The 11,720-nt window shown below is 41.6% G+C and overlaps 1 pseudogene; it reads right to left on the bottom strand.

Moving 5' to 3' along the window:
- Positions 1-11,061: 11,061 nt before the first annotated feature.
- On the bottom strand, positions 11,062-11,478 carry LOC103608164 (annotated as a pseudogene).
- Positions 11,479-11,720: the final 242 nt, after the last annotated feature.

Below are 11,720 nucleotides of genomic sequence, written 5' to 3'. Positions count from 1 at the left end.
GGTTTTAGAGGCACCTGGAAGGGTAGGTGGAAGGAAGAAAAAGAAATAACCATTAAGCATACTCTTGATGCCTCAAATCCCATCTGAAAGTCTAAGGATGTCCTTTCAGTCATACGTATTTGAAAATATTTAATTTTCTCTACTAGCCCAAGTTTTGGGGCCTTTCTTCCATATTCATGTGGGTGCAATCGTTTTCTGAAAGGAAGATGGCATTAGTAGGCCAATTATGTTTAAGTAATTATATGTACTTGTCAAACTATAAAACAGGCATTCCAGGAACTGGAGGTTCTGTCCACGAAATTATATTCTCAAATAGAAGCTTGCACTAAAATGTAAGCTCCTGAGGACTGGGATTTTAGTTTACTTTTCTGCCTGCATTATCCCCAGCACCTGCAGTAGTGCCTGGCATGTAGCAGGTGCTCAAGAACTATGTGCTTAATCAATGAGTAAATGTAAACCATAAACCATAAACTGGAAAAAGTTAAATGTGATTGAAAAATTGAATTTCTAATACATAAGGGACACTTGTCAAAATCTCAACTAAAAAGGAAACAAAACAAATAGAAATGGGAACATGAACAGAAAGTTCCCCAAAGAAAAAAACATGGCACAGCCATATGGGAAACAGCATAGAGCTTCCTAAAAATATTAAAAATAAAACTGCCATAAGATCCAGCAATCCCACTTTTGGGTATATATCCAAAATAAATTAAATCAATATGTCAAAGAGATATCTGCACTCTCATGTTCATTGAAGCATTATCCACAATAGCTAAGTTATGGAATCAACCTAAGTGTTCATCCATGGATGAATGGATAAAGAAAATGTGGTATTGTACGTAAAAGAATACTATTCAGCCTTGAAAAAGAAGGAAATTCTATCATTTGCAACAACATGAGTGAACCTGGAGGACATTGTACTAAGTGAAATATGCCACGCACAGAAAGACAGATACTGCTTGATCTCACTTACATATAGAATCTAAAAATGTCAAAATTATAGAAGCAGAGAATAGAATGGTAGTTGCCAGAAGCTGGGGGTGGGGTATGGGTGGGGTGGGGGAGGGGATGAAGAGACATTGTTCAAAAGTTTTAGTTAAACAGGAGGACTAAGTTCTGAAGATCTATTGTACAGTATAATGACTGTAGTGAATAATATTGTATTGCATACTTGAGAGTTGCTAAAAGAGTAGATCTTATATGCTCTCACCACAAAAAAATAAGTATGTGAGGTGATGGATATTTTAAATAGTTTGATGTAATCATTTTACAGTGTATACATATATCAAAACATCACGTTAAACACCTTAAATATATACAATTTTTTGTCAATCAAAAATGCATATGACTAATATAATAAAAGTTTAGTATCACTAGTAATTGAAATCAAAATTAAATGAAATAAAANCTATTCAGCCTTGAAAAAGAAGGAAATTCTATCATTTGCAACAACATGAGTGAACCTGGAGGACATTGTACTAAGTGAAATATGCCACGCACAGAAAGACAGATACTGCTTGATCTCACTTACATATAGGATCTAAAAATATCAAAATTATAGAAGCAGAGAATGAGAATAGAATGGTAGTTGCCAGAAGCTGGGGGTGGGGTATGGGTGGGGTGGGGTATGGGTGTGGTAGGGGAGGGGATGAAGAGACGTTGTTCAAAAGTTTTAGTTAAACAGGAGGACTAAGTTCTGAAGATCTGTTGTACAGTATAATGACTGTAGTGAATAATATTGCATACTTGAAAGTTGCTAAAAGAGTAGATCTTATATGCTCTCACCACAAAAAAATAAGTATGTGAGGTGATGGATATTTTAAATAGTTTGATGTAATCATTTTACAATGTATACATATATCAAAACATCACATTGAACACATTAAATATATATAGTTTTTTGTCAATCAAAAATGCATATGACCAATATAATAAAAGTTTAGCATCACTAGTAATTGAAATCAAAATTAAATGAAATAAAATTTTTTCTTTTCACAAATGGCCAAAAAGAAAAACAGATAATACTAAAATGCTTTCTAGGGTATAGTGAGAGGACAGCTCTCACACAGAATTGATGAAGGTATAATTGGTATATATATATATTTTTTCCTTTTTGTCTTTTTTACTGACCAGTAACGGGATCGCAACCCTCGGGGTGTTGCGCCTGCACCACGCTCAGCCAGTGAGCAGGAACCGGTCTCCACATGGGATCCGAACCCTCGGCGGGAGCGCCGCCATGCTCCCAAGCGGCGCACTCTCCAGTGCGCCACCGGGCCGGCCCTATAATTGGTATATTATTTCTGGATAGCAGTGTGGTAACGTGAACATTAAACGATGTTTATGCCCTCTCATCCTAGAAATTCTGTTAGAAATCCATCCTAAGAAAATAACCAGGGATGTGATCAAAGTTTTAAGTATATCATCACAGTATTACTTATAGTAGTGATAAATAAGAAGCAACCTAAATGTCCCGCAACAGGAGAAAATGATAAATAAATTGTGGTATATTTAGAAAATAGAGTACTAATTATGTAGACATCCAAAATAATGTTTTCAAAGAATGTTGAAAAACATATGGTCATAATAAAATGTTAAATTTAAAAAAGTAGGGGGCCGGGCCGTGGCTCACTCGGGAGAGTGCGGTGCTGACAACACCAAGGCCACGGGTTCGGGTTCCTATATAGGGATGGCCAGTTTGCTCACTTGGGAGAGCATGGTGCTGACAACACCAAGTCAAGGGTTAAGATCCCCTTACTGGTCATCTTTAAAAAAAAAAAGTAGGATAAAGGACTGTATAATCATAAAAAAGAATATTGTCAAAGATTATTTAACAACATATTCATGATAAAATGTTAAGTTAAAAGGTAAGATGGAGAACCGTATGATCATGGTAATTCTAAGTTGCATAGTTCTTTACATGCTGGTGCTGTTAGAAACACTATCCATATCACTTCATTTAAGCTCATAGCAACCCTATGTGGCAGATACTATTACTATTATTCAAGCTTTACAAGTGAGGGGATGTGTGCAGAGAGATCATTTGTTCAAGGTCATGGAGTTAGTGTGTGGTAGGGCCAGGTCAGACCCAAGAGTCAGGCGCCAGAGGCCTCGCTTGTAACCTTGACTCACACAGCCTCTCATGTTACACATATGGTGTGAACCCCAATTGTGGGGGGTGTGTGTGTGCATGCACATGTGTAGTATTTGGAAAATTCTCCAAAATGTTATTAGTGGTTATGTGGGGGTGGTGATTCTTGTTTTCTTCTTTACCCATTTCCACTATTTCCTCAAGTGTCTGCAGCAAGCTGTCCTTTGACAGGGCCAGTGTTGAAAAGCAGCAGCAGTTTCCCTAAATTACAGATAGAGGGTGGTAGGTGGTTATTATTGGCCCAGATCTCCTCAGTCTGGGGCAGAGGTGTGCCAGCATGTGAGGTGGGGACATCAGATAGGCCAGTGTGCACACGGGGGTCTTTGCCAAGGACAGTGTAACTGTCACACCAGTCCTTCTTCTCCAGCTCTTTCACCCACCTGAGGAAAGGGTGTCTGTGGAACATGCAAACCATCCCCATGGGTAATTTTACAATGTGTGAATATGTGTCTTCAGTGCTGAATATACTTTTATTCAAAAAGAACTGGAGGACCTGTACCTGGGATTGGATGTGACTATTACCTTCTAATTTTTAAAAAATATCTCTTTGCAATGTTTAATTTTTTTTCTTTTTTTACAATGAGTTATTTTCACTTGCGTAGGATAACCCAACCTACAAGAGAATATTAAGACTTTTTGAAACCTTTGTAAATATACTTTCAAATATTTAATACATTTTGGGTTAAATGACAGCCAGCAGATATTCATGTGATATAGTGAGAAACTGGGCTACGTGCTTCAGGAATCCCCCTTCCAGTCGAGACTCTCTGAGACACCCCTCCTGCCTGCAGGTCACTTTACTGGAGGAAACAGGAGATACCAAAAATGTTAAGGTAGAAAGTGCCAACTGCATGGCTCCGATGGTAGATGCTTTAGGAATCTGAAGTAGGAACAACCACTGGGCAGTCACCACTCTCTGAGACACCCCTCCTGCCTGCAGGTCACTTTACTGGAGGAAACAGGAGATACCAAAAAATGTTGAGGTAGAAAGTGCCAACTGCATGGCTCCGATGGTAGATGCTTTAGGAATCTGAAGTAGGAACAACCACTGGGCAGTCACCAGAGGCCCCGTGGAGAAAGTGGGTCTTAGGCTGATCCTCTAGAGGATCCTTTCTTGGTGATGAGGAGGAGAAAGAACAGAGGCAGGGAGCGGTGGTGTAAGTAGAGGAGTCCTGCTGAAGCAGAGGATTTACGTGGGGCTTAGCAGGACATAAAGAAAGCTAATTGGTGGCAGAATATACCTTTGAATACCAGGCTGTAAAATTTACATTATGAACAGTATTGTTCATAATTGTGGAAAACTATATATGGCTTAAATACTCATCAAAGGGACAATGTATAAATAACTACGGTATAATTATGCAAAGAGGAGGCACTGAGCATTTTGAATGGAAGAGAGACTTGATAACAGCAAGGTTTTGACAAGGTTAATCAGGATGCAAAAAAAGCAAACTACATTTATAAAACTAATAAAATTGATTGATAATTACTATCAAAAGGCACCTAAGAGTAGAGCTATTGGTTACATGCGGGGAGCTGGTAAAGGAAGCAGGCTGGGAGTATCTATCCCTCTTCATTCTGAGTCTGACCTCCAGTGCAGCTCGCAGAAAGCAGGGATGTCCAGGCTAGCAAACCAGAACCAGGCATCCCTGTTAATTCCACGGATTCCACAAGTCTGATTTATGATTTACAATAGGGTTTGAAAAAACAAACTGCAGGAACGCTAACTTAACAGAGGTTATCTGAGACATTTTCCACCAAAGTTTACGGACTGCTGCCTGTTCATCTGCTGTCCTAATCAGGAAACCCCATGGGATCTAGAGCTTCACTCCTGTTCCTGGAAAGAAGTGGATACCACGAAGGTTTACTGTCTCACGCAGATAGCTGGTCATAGGTCCAGCAGAACTTTAAAACAGCAAGTGAAGAAAACCATGTGATTAACAACTGCTGGACTGTCTCGGTTACTAGTAATATTTTCTTAGAGATTGCCTGGGACATGCAGTTATTTCTATTATGCTATATATGGTAGTTAAAAGGCTGCATGATGAAAATATTATTGGATTTAGATTCAATATTAGGTGAGCCATCTTCATAAGCAATTTGGTTCCATAATTTCTACTTAAACTGAAAAATGTTCATTAAGCTCTTGCAAAGTTGTGCTGTGGCAAGTGTGCAAAAGTCCAGATCATCTCCCACAAGGCACTAATTCACAGTCTCCTTACTGGACACCCTATTGTTTTGTGCTGGGCAATTCTTCCCTGTGTAAACCCATCTGGGGCTGTGCAGATGTTCAGCAAACCTGGCTACCGACCCCTGCAACTAACTGGGACAACCAGAAAGGCCCCACCTGTTTCCAAACACTCATTAGAATAGCTGTTGTAAAAACACAGTCTAGGGACCGCTTTGTGTCTCTAAGAACTTTCAGGGGATTTTTGAGGTTAAAACCAATGTGGTCACAATATTAAGAAGTAATTTGCCTTTTTCACTCTCCCTTTCTCATGTGTGCAGTGGTGTTTTCCAGGCTGCAGTGTGTGTGATGATGAAACTGACTGAATGCAGAAGCAAACAGGAGAATCCAGATCTTTTCAATTAAGCCAGATGGTAAAGAGATTTGCAAAAATGTAAAGCAATGCTATTCTCCTCACAACATATTTTTTGTTTGGGAAAATATAGTTATTTTTCATAAAAATATGTTATTTAGGTTAACAGAAATAGGTTTATTGTGGTAATTTCTTTAAAAGTATATATAAATATTGTTTAAAGTCCCCAGTTTTAACTTTTAATATAGCAAATATTGATAGGTGTGCCCCACATAAATAAAAACTCTTGGGGTCCTCAGTACTTTCTAAGAATGTTAAGGGTCCCTGAGACCAAAAACATGAGAGCCACTGCCCCATAGGGCAACAGTTGGGGCAGAACCTAACTTGCTTTTAGGGGATTTCAGCATGCTGGGATTTAACCTTCAAGGTCTTACCTGTTGGTAAGAGTCCATGGGGGTCATGATTTGCACTGAGCATTGCTCTCTGGTAACAAGAACGAGTTCCTGAGGCGGGTAAGTGAAACCAGCCTGATGCTGGCCATGGGCATCTCCATGGGGCTTGTTGTTCCGCATGGGTTCCCACTTCATGGGAAGCATAATCTGCTGTAAGGCTCTTCCTGTTGAGGGAATTGCAAGTTCTCTGGACGTTTTCCTCTCTTGATTGGGGCCTCCATAGTTCAGTGATAAAACTGAGGCAATAGTTAAGTGATATATACAAGGAATGCAACAAAAAGTGCAGAGGGTAGAGAATCTAATCTGGATGTGTTGAAAGGGGATTGAAGATGGGGAGTTTTAGGGACAAGAAGAGACTGGTGGAGCTTGGTGAAGCTGGGGCTTTGTTTGGAGCCTGAGATGGGATCCAGAGTTCCCAGTCATGGTAGTGACCTATAGAAAATAGCATCTTAACATCTTGCATTCTGTAATAAGCAGTTCACAGTTTACACGGCCCCTTTACATACACTCCTTACGATATCCGCACATACCCAGTCATACTGTGCACTGTTATCCTCTCTCACGAATAAAGAAATGCAGCCTCCAGAGACAGGTGACCTGCACGAGCTGGTGTCACTTAAGAGTAAGAGAGTCAAGCATCCCAGACCCATGCTCGTCTGTCATGGACACATTGCCTCTCAATGTGCATTATGAAACTTTGTTATAAAGAATCAAGTTGCAGAAAGTCAATTTCAATTATGTGAATTTAACTATAATTACAGAATGTGGGACTCAACCCCCACTATTATTATGGCCTAATATTTTTTCATACAAGGTTTGGGGCACTAGCTTACAGGCAGCATTGCATAGTGGTTAAGGTTTAGCTTTGCAGGCAAACTGACTGTATTCAAATTCTGTCACACTATTTACTAACCCTATGCACTTGGGCATCTTTCTTTACTTCTTTGCCTTAATTTTCTCATCTGTAAAATGGGGATGATAACATAGGCACCCAGTTTTAGAGTAGTTAAGAGAATGAAAAGATACAGGCAAATAAAACTATCCAAAGAGGGCTTGGCATCCAGTAAACATCAATAAGCGTTTGCTCCTATTGATACAACTGCTTCCAGTGGCCCTGTCTTGCAGCATCTTCTGTCATTTCTGAACAGGTGGTTTCTGTCTCCTAGTAACTGGCCAATCCTGTTGGGGATTATTAAGTAGGTCTTTGATGCCTTTGGTGTGACTGAATTTCCAAATCTCATTACTGGAGATGTAATCATCCTGTTTGATTTGTTCCATGTATTTTTATTAAAGTAGCACAAGTGCATGGCAGCAGATCAACTAGTACGGGGCAGGTTACAATGGAAAGAAATGGCCTCCCAGCCTTCCTTCCTTGAATTCACAACTCAGAGACCACCTTTTTTTGTTGTTTCTTTATTTAGCTCTTCTTGTGGTTACCTTCCTAACTCTAGGCTATATGTTGTTTCCTCTATTTTTTCATTTAGAAACCTTAGACATTTTCTTTCAACTCAATTTGAAGATTTAGTTTTTGCTGCCCCAGTCCACCCACATTCTTCCTAGCACTTGCTATTTATATTGGTGGTAGGCAGGGTTTCAAAATTTGTTAGCACTCTTCTGTGATTCTCTGAATGCTCCACTTTCATAGCAACCTCCTCTTGTCGCATGGGTACAAGAGGGCTGGGGAGTCTCACGATTCAGCCTGTGGGACTTTCACTTACCGCCTGGCTCTCACAGTGATGTCCTCCACCTTGCTGTGCCTGGCCCTGCCATGGAGTACCTCATTTGCCTGGGAAGCCCCAACTGTCTGCTCATATATAAAACAGGAAGGGTGGGGAGCTGGTGTGGGTTTCCACTGTGTGGTCTATTTTCAGGCAAGGTGTCTCCACTGAGTAGGACTTTGATTCAGAGCTCCAGTAAGGTGGGCAAAAAGAGGGCAGGCGGGCTGCAGGGGCTCCCAAATAAGGGCCTAAAGAAGGCTGAATCCTTTGGCACCAACCTGTAAGCCAGGGTCTTAGCTCTCCTTGAATGTTTGGTTCAGTGTCCCTGGGTTCTGTTTTACTTGCCTAGGGGTGAAACTGACTGCCTGCTCTCTGTGTAGGAATGGGGAAGATGGTGCCAGCAGGATCGTGGTTCACATCAGACACTCATGTAGTTTATCTCTTTTTAGTGCACTTTCTATTTATGCCCTCCAACCCAGCAGCTTACTCTGTACCCAGAAACTTTCCAGGGTTCAGTTAGGTAGATCAGCTTCTACCATCTCTGCAACAACCACGGAAACTTCTAGACTGTGTTTTCTCTTTGGGCTTCAATAGTCAACTTGCTTCAGTTTATCTTGCATCTTCCAAAAATGTATAGATATCTCTCTTATTGAAGGTGACCGCATAGATTCATATTATCCTGCCTCCTTACTAACAGAATCCCTGTATTGTTGGATGTGGCAGGGGGATATCCCCCAGCTTTCCTTGCAAAGAGGAATGGCCAGTGGGATGTAAGTGGCAGTCATTGGGAGAGACTGCCAAGAAAACTCTTGAAAGAGACAGACTCGGCTAGCAGTATTTTCTGTTTGTCTCTGCCCTTCCTTCCTTCTGTGCAGAAAAGGGCTATGATGTCTGGAGTTGCAGCAGCCATTTTGGCACAATGTGGGACAGGCCAAGAGACTCTCAAATATCTCAGTTCTGGCATTCTTGTATATTTCCAAGTATCTGCTCCCTGATAGGAGAATGGGATATTCTCGCCTCCTCCTCATGACTGTGAGAGGACTATACTTTCCTGTCTCATTGTCCAGTTTGACCTTGTGACTTGCTTTGGCCAATAAAATGTGAGTGGGAGAGCCCTGGCGAGAGGTGGCGTGTTTTCACTACCTTTTTTGCTCTTTTCCCTTTGGCATGAGAAAGGCATGTCCAGGATAGAAGTTGTTCCTTCAGCATGGATCTTTTATGGGAAGACATCCAGAGGAGTCAGTAACGCATAAAGTGAGTTAGAAATAAATCTTCGTTGTTGTAAGCCACAGAGACTTTGGGTTTTGTTACCACAAGGTTATTGAGTGAAAGTTGACTTACACAGTATATAAGTAACAAGATAAATACATGTGTGTAAGAAGATATTAAGTGTTGGTGTTTCAAAGCTGAGGGAAAACGGGTTAAAAGTGTCCACACATTTTAATGAGAGATAGTAGCTAAACCTGTATTATTTACCATGATTTAGAGAAACAAGGTCTGAAATTTTTTGGGGGGTGGGATTAAGCCTTATTTATTTTTTTAAAACAAAAACATTAGAGGGCCGAGCCCGTGGCGCACTCGGGAGAGTGCAGCGCTGGGAGCGCAGTGGTGCTCCTGCCGCGGGTTTGGATCCTATATAGGGATGGCTGGTGCGATGCGCTCACTGGCTGCACTGGTCACAAAAAGGACAAAAAAACAAAACAAAACAAAACAAAAACATTAGGAAAATATATCACAGCCTTGAAACAGCAAACAGACAGGCTATATTATCAAGTAGTAAGTTGGTAAAAAGACAAAGTCCTTATCAAAATGATAAGGTGCCACACTGGGGCAAAAATGCTGCATGTCGCAAAGGCCCCAGGCAAAAATGGTTGGTAATGGGGGCTGCCCCTCCTCTGCTCTAAGGGAGTCACAGCTTGTTCTAGCCCAAGTTGCTTACTTTTGATCACTTGACCTTCCTGTTGCCAGGGGATTGTCTAAGTAGGGCTCTGTTAATTCAGAGGGCTAGACAAGCAATGCTGAGTTTCATCTTCTTTCATTCTATTCTGTTCTATGAAAATCAAGTTTTACCAAACCCAGTACTTCATGACTCTCTTATGTAGCCAATAGATACTCATTACCGTTCTTTCCTGGATACTGCTATATGTCACAATCAAAACCCCCTTTCACTTCAAGGGGAAAGTGTTACTGCAAGATTGTCCTGTCACTCTGCTGCTGATGGCCTCAGAGCCCATCAGGCAATGAGACAGAAGCTCAGCTTTCTATATTCAGTGTGATGTCCCTCATGGTTTTTTGTTTGTTTGTTTTGTTTTTCCCAGGTCTTTTTTCGTTTTTTGCATGGTCTCCAGGTTGAAAGATTCAGTGTATAAGAATTTCAAGAAATATGGGCCGGCCCGTGGCTCACTTAGAAGAGTGTGGTGCTGATAACACCAAGGCCCCGGGTTCAGATCCCTGTATAGGGAGGGCCAGTTTGCTCACTGGCTGAGCGTGCTGATGACAACACCAAGTCAAGGGTTAAAATCCCTTTACCGGTCATCTTTAAAAAAAAAAAAAAAAAAAATTTCAAGAAATGCACATCCACATCTTGATGGCCAGAAAAGGAACCAAACTACTCTCCCTTTTGACTCTACATCTTAAGTCAACTTCATGCCCTTGTATGTAAAACAAAACCAAGCAAAACAAAGGCGCAGAAACCCTTTTTCCTCTTCTAAATTAGTGACCTCATGGATTTTGTTTTATAGCTTATGGAAAATGGTGTGGTGACACTGTGGTAAACAGGAGGTTGGCAACAAACAGAAACACCTCTCTTCAAACTCCACCGGATCATAGGCAAGTGAGAGGAACATGCCAGCCTGTTGGTACCTGTGCTTGTATAGTAAGAAGAATATGGTAACTTTGAGGGCTCTGGCTTGGTACAAGAGAGATCCCTACTTCCAGGTCAAGTACTTGCCACGTGAAATTTAGACTCTAAAACACTCTCCTGTACTATCACAGACTCAAATTTTAGCATGAGTTTTTTCCATTTCACTTTCTAGGATTTAAACATAAAAAGAACCAGTGTCCAGAGGCAAACAACATATGCCTTAAACTTGCTGCCGTCATTAATTTCTTCATTCATCAACTTCATTTAAAAGGTTAAAGTTCCCATTTCTCTTTTTACATAGATTCCTGCCCTCAGTCCCAATGGCCACTGGCAAAGGCTGTTACTTCCCAGTGGATGAGAGATACTCCTTCATCTTCCTGGTCATCATCGGGATGAGGTGCGTGTGGTCATCCACACACTTGGTCACACAATTGTCCAGCTGCTGCTTCACCTGAAGCTCCTTACTCCCCACATCTGTTGAATCTTTTGCTTTGTCATTGCAATGCATGGTCCACCGGGACAGGCAGTCCTGGAACTTCTCCAACTCGTTGGTCACCAAGGCCTGGGTTTGAGCCAGAGGCACACGGCAGTGCTCGATGCACTGGTGCACCTGCTGCGTGGACACCTGGCTGTCCTCACAACAGCTGGTGCTGCACCAGAACATGCGGCCCTGCATCTTCCGGACGTTCTCTCTCTCCAGACTCTTCACCATGGAGTCCACTGCCTCCTGCACCCGGATCTGCTGCAGCTCCACCATGGCGACCCCATGCCGCCCCTAAGGACTGAAATTCTTCTCCATTACTTTGACAGTTTGGATCCTTTGGGGAGCAGACCCTGAGGTGAAGTCATGAGTGCAAGAGGTCTATTGAGGAGCAATGGCTGTAAATGATAAAGAGGGAGGAAGTGGGATTAGACAGGGAGAGCCTCAGACTGCAATGGAGATCTGACAAGGTACTAGCCCATAAAGTGGGGAGCTCTTGACCAAAGATTTTCCATAAA

Source organism: Galeopterus variegatus, unplaced genomic scaffold, assembly GCF_000696425.1.
Source record: "Galeopterus variegatus unplaced genomic scaffold, G_variegatus-3.0.2 Scaffold8091, whole genome shotgun sequence".
Taxonomy (NCBI): domain Eukaryota; kingdom Metazoa; phylum Chordata; class Mammalia; order Dermoptera; family Cynocephalidae; genus Galeopterus; species Galeopterus variegatus.
Note: the sequence above shows the minus strand (reverse complement) of the source record. Positions and strands in the feature narration are given on the sequence as shown.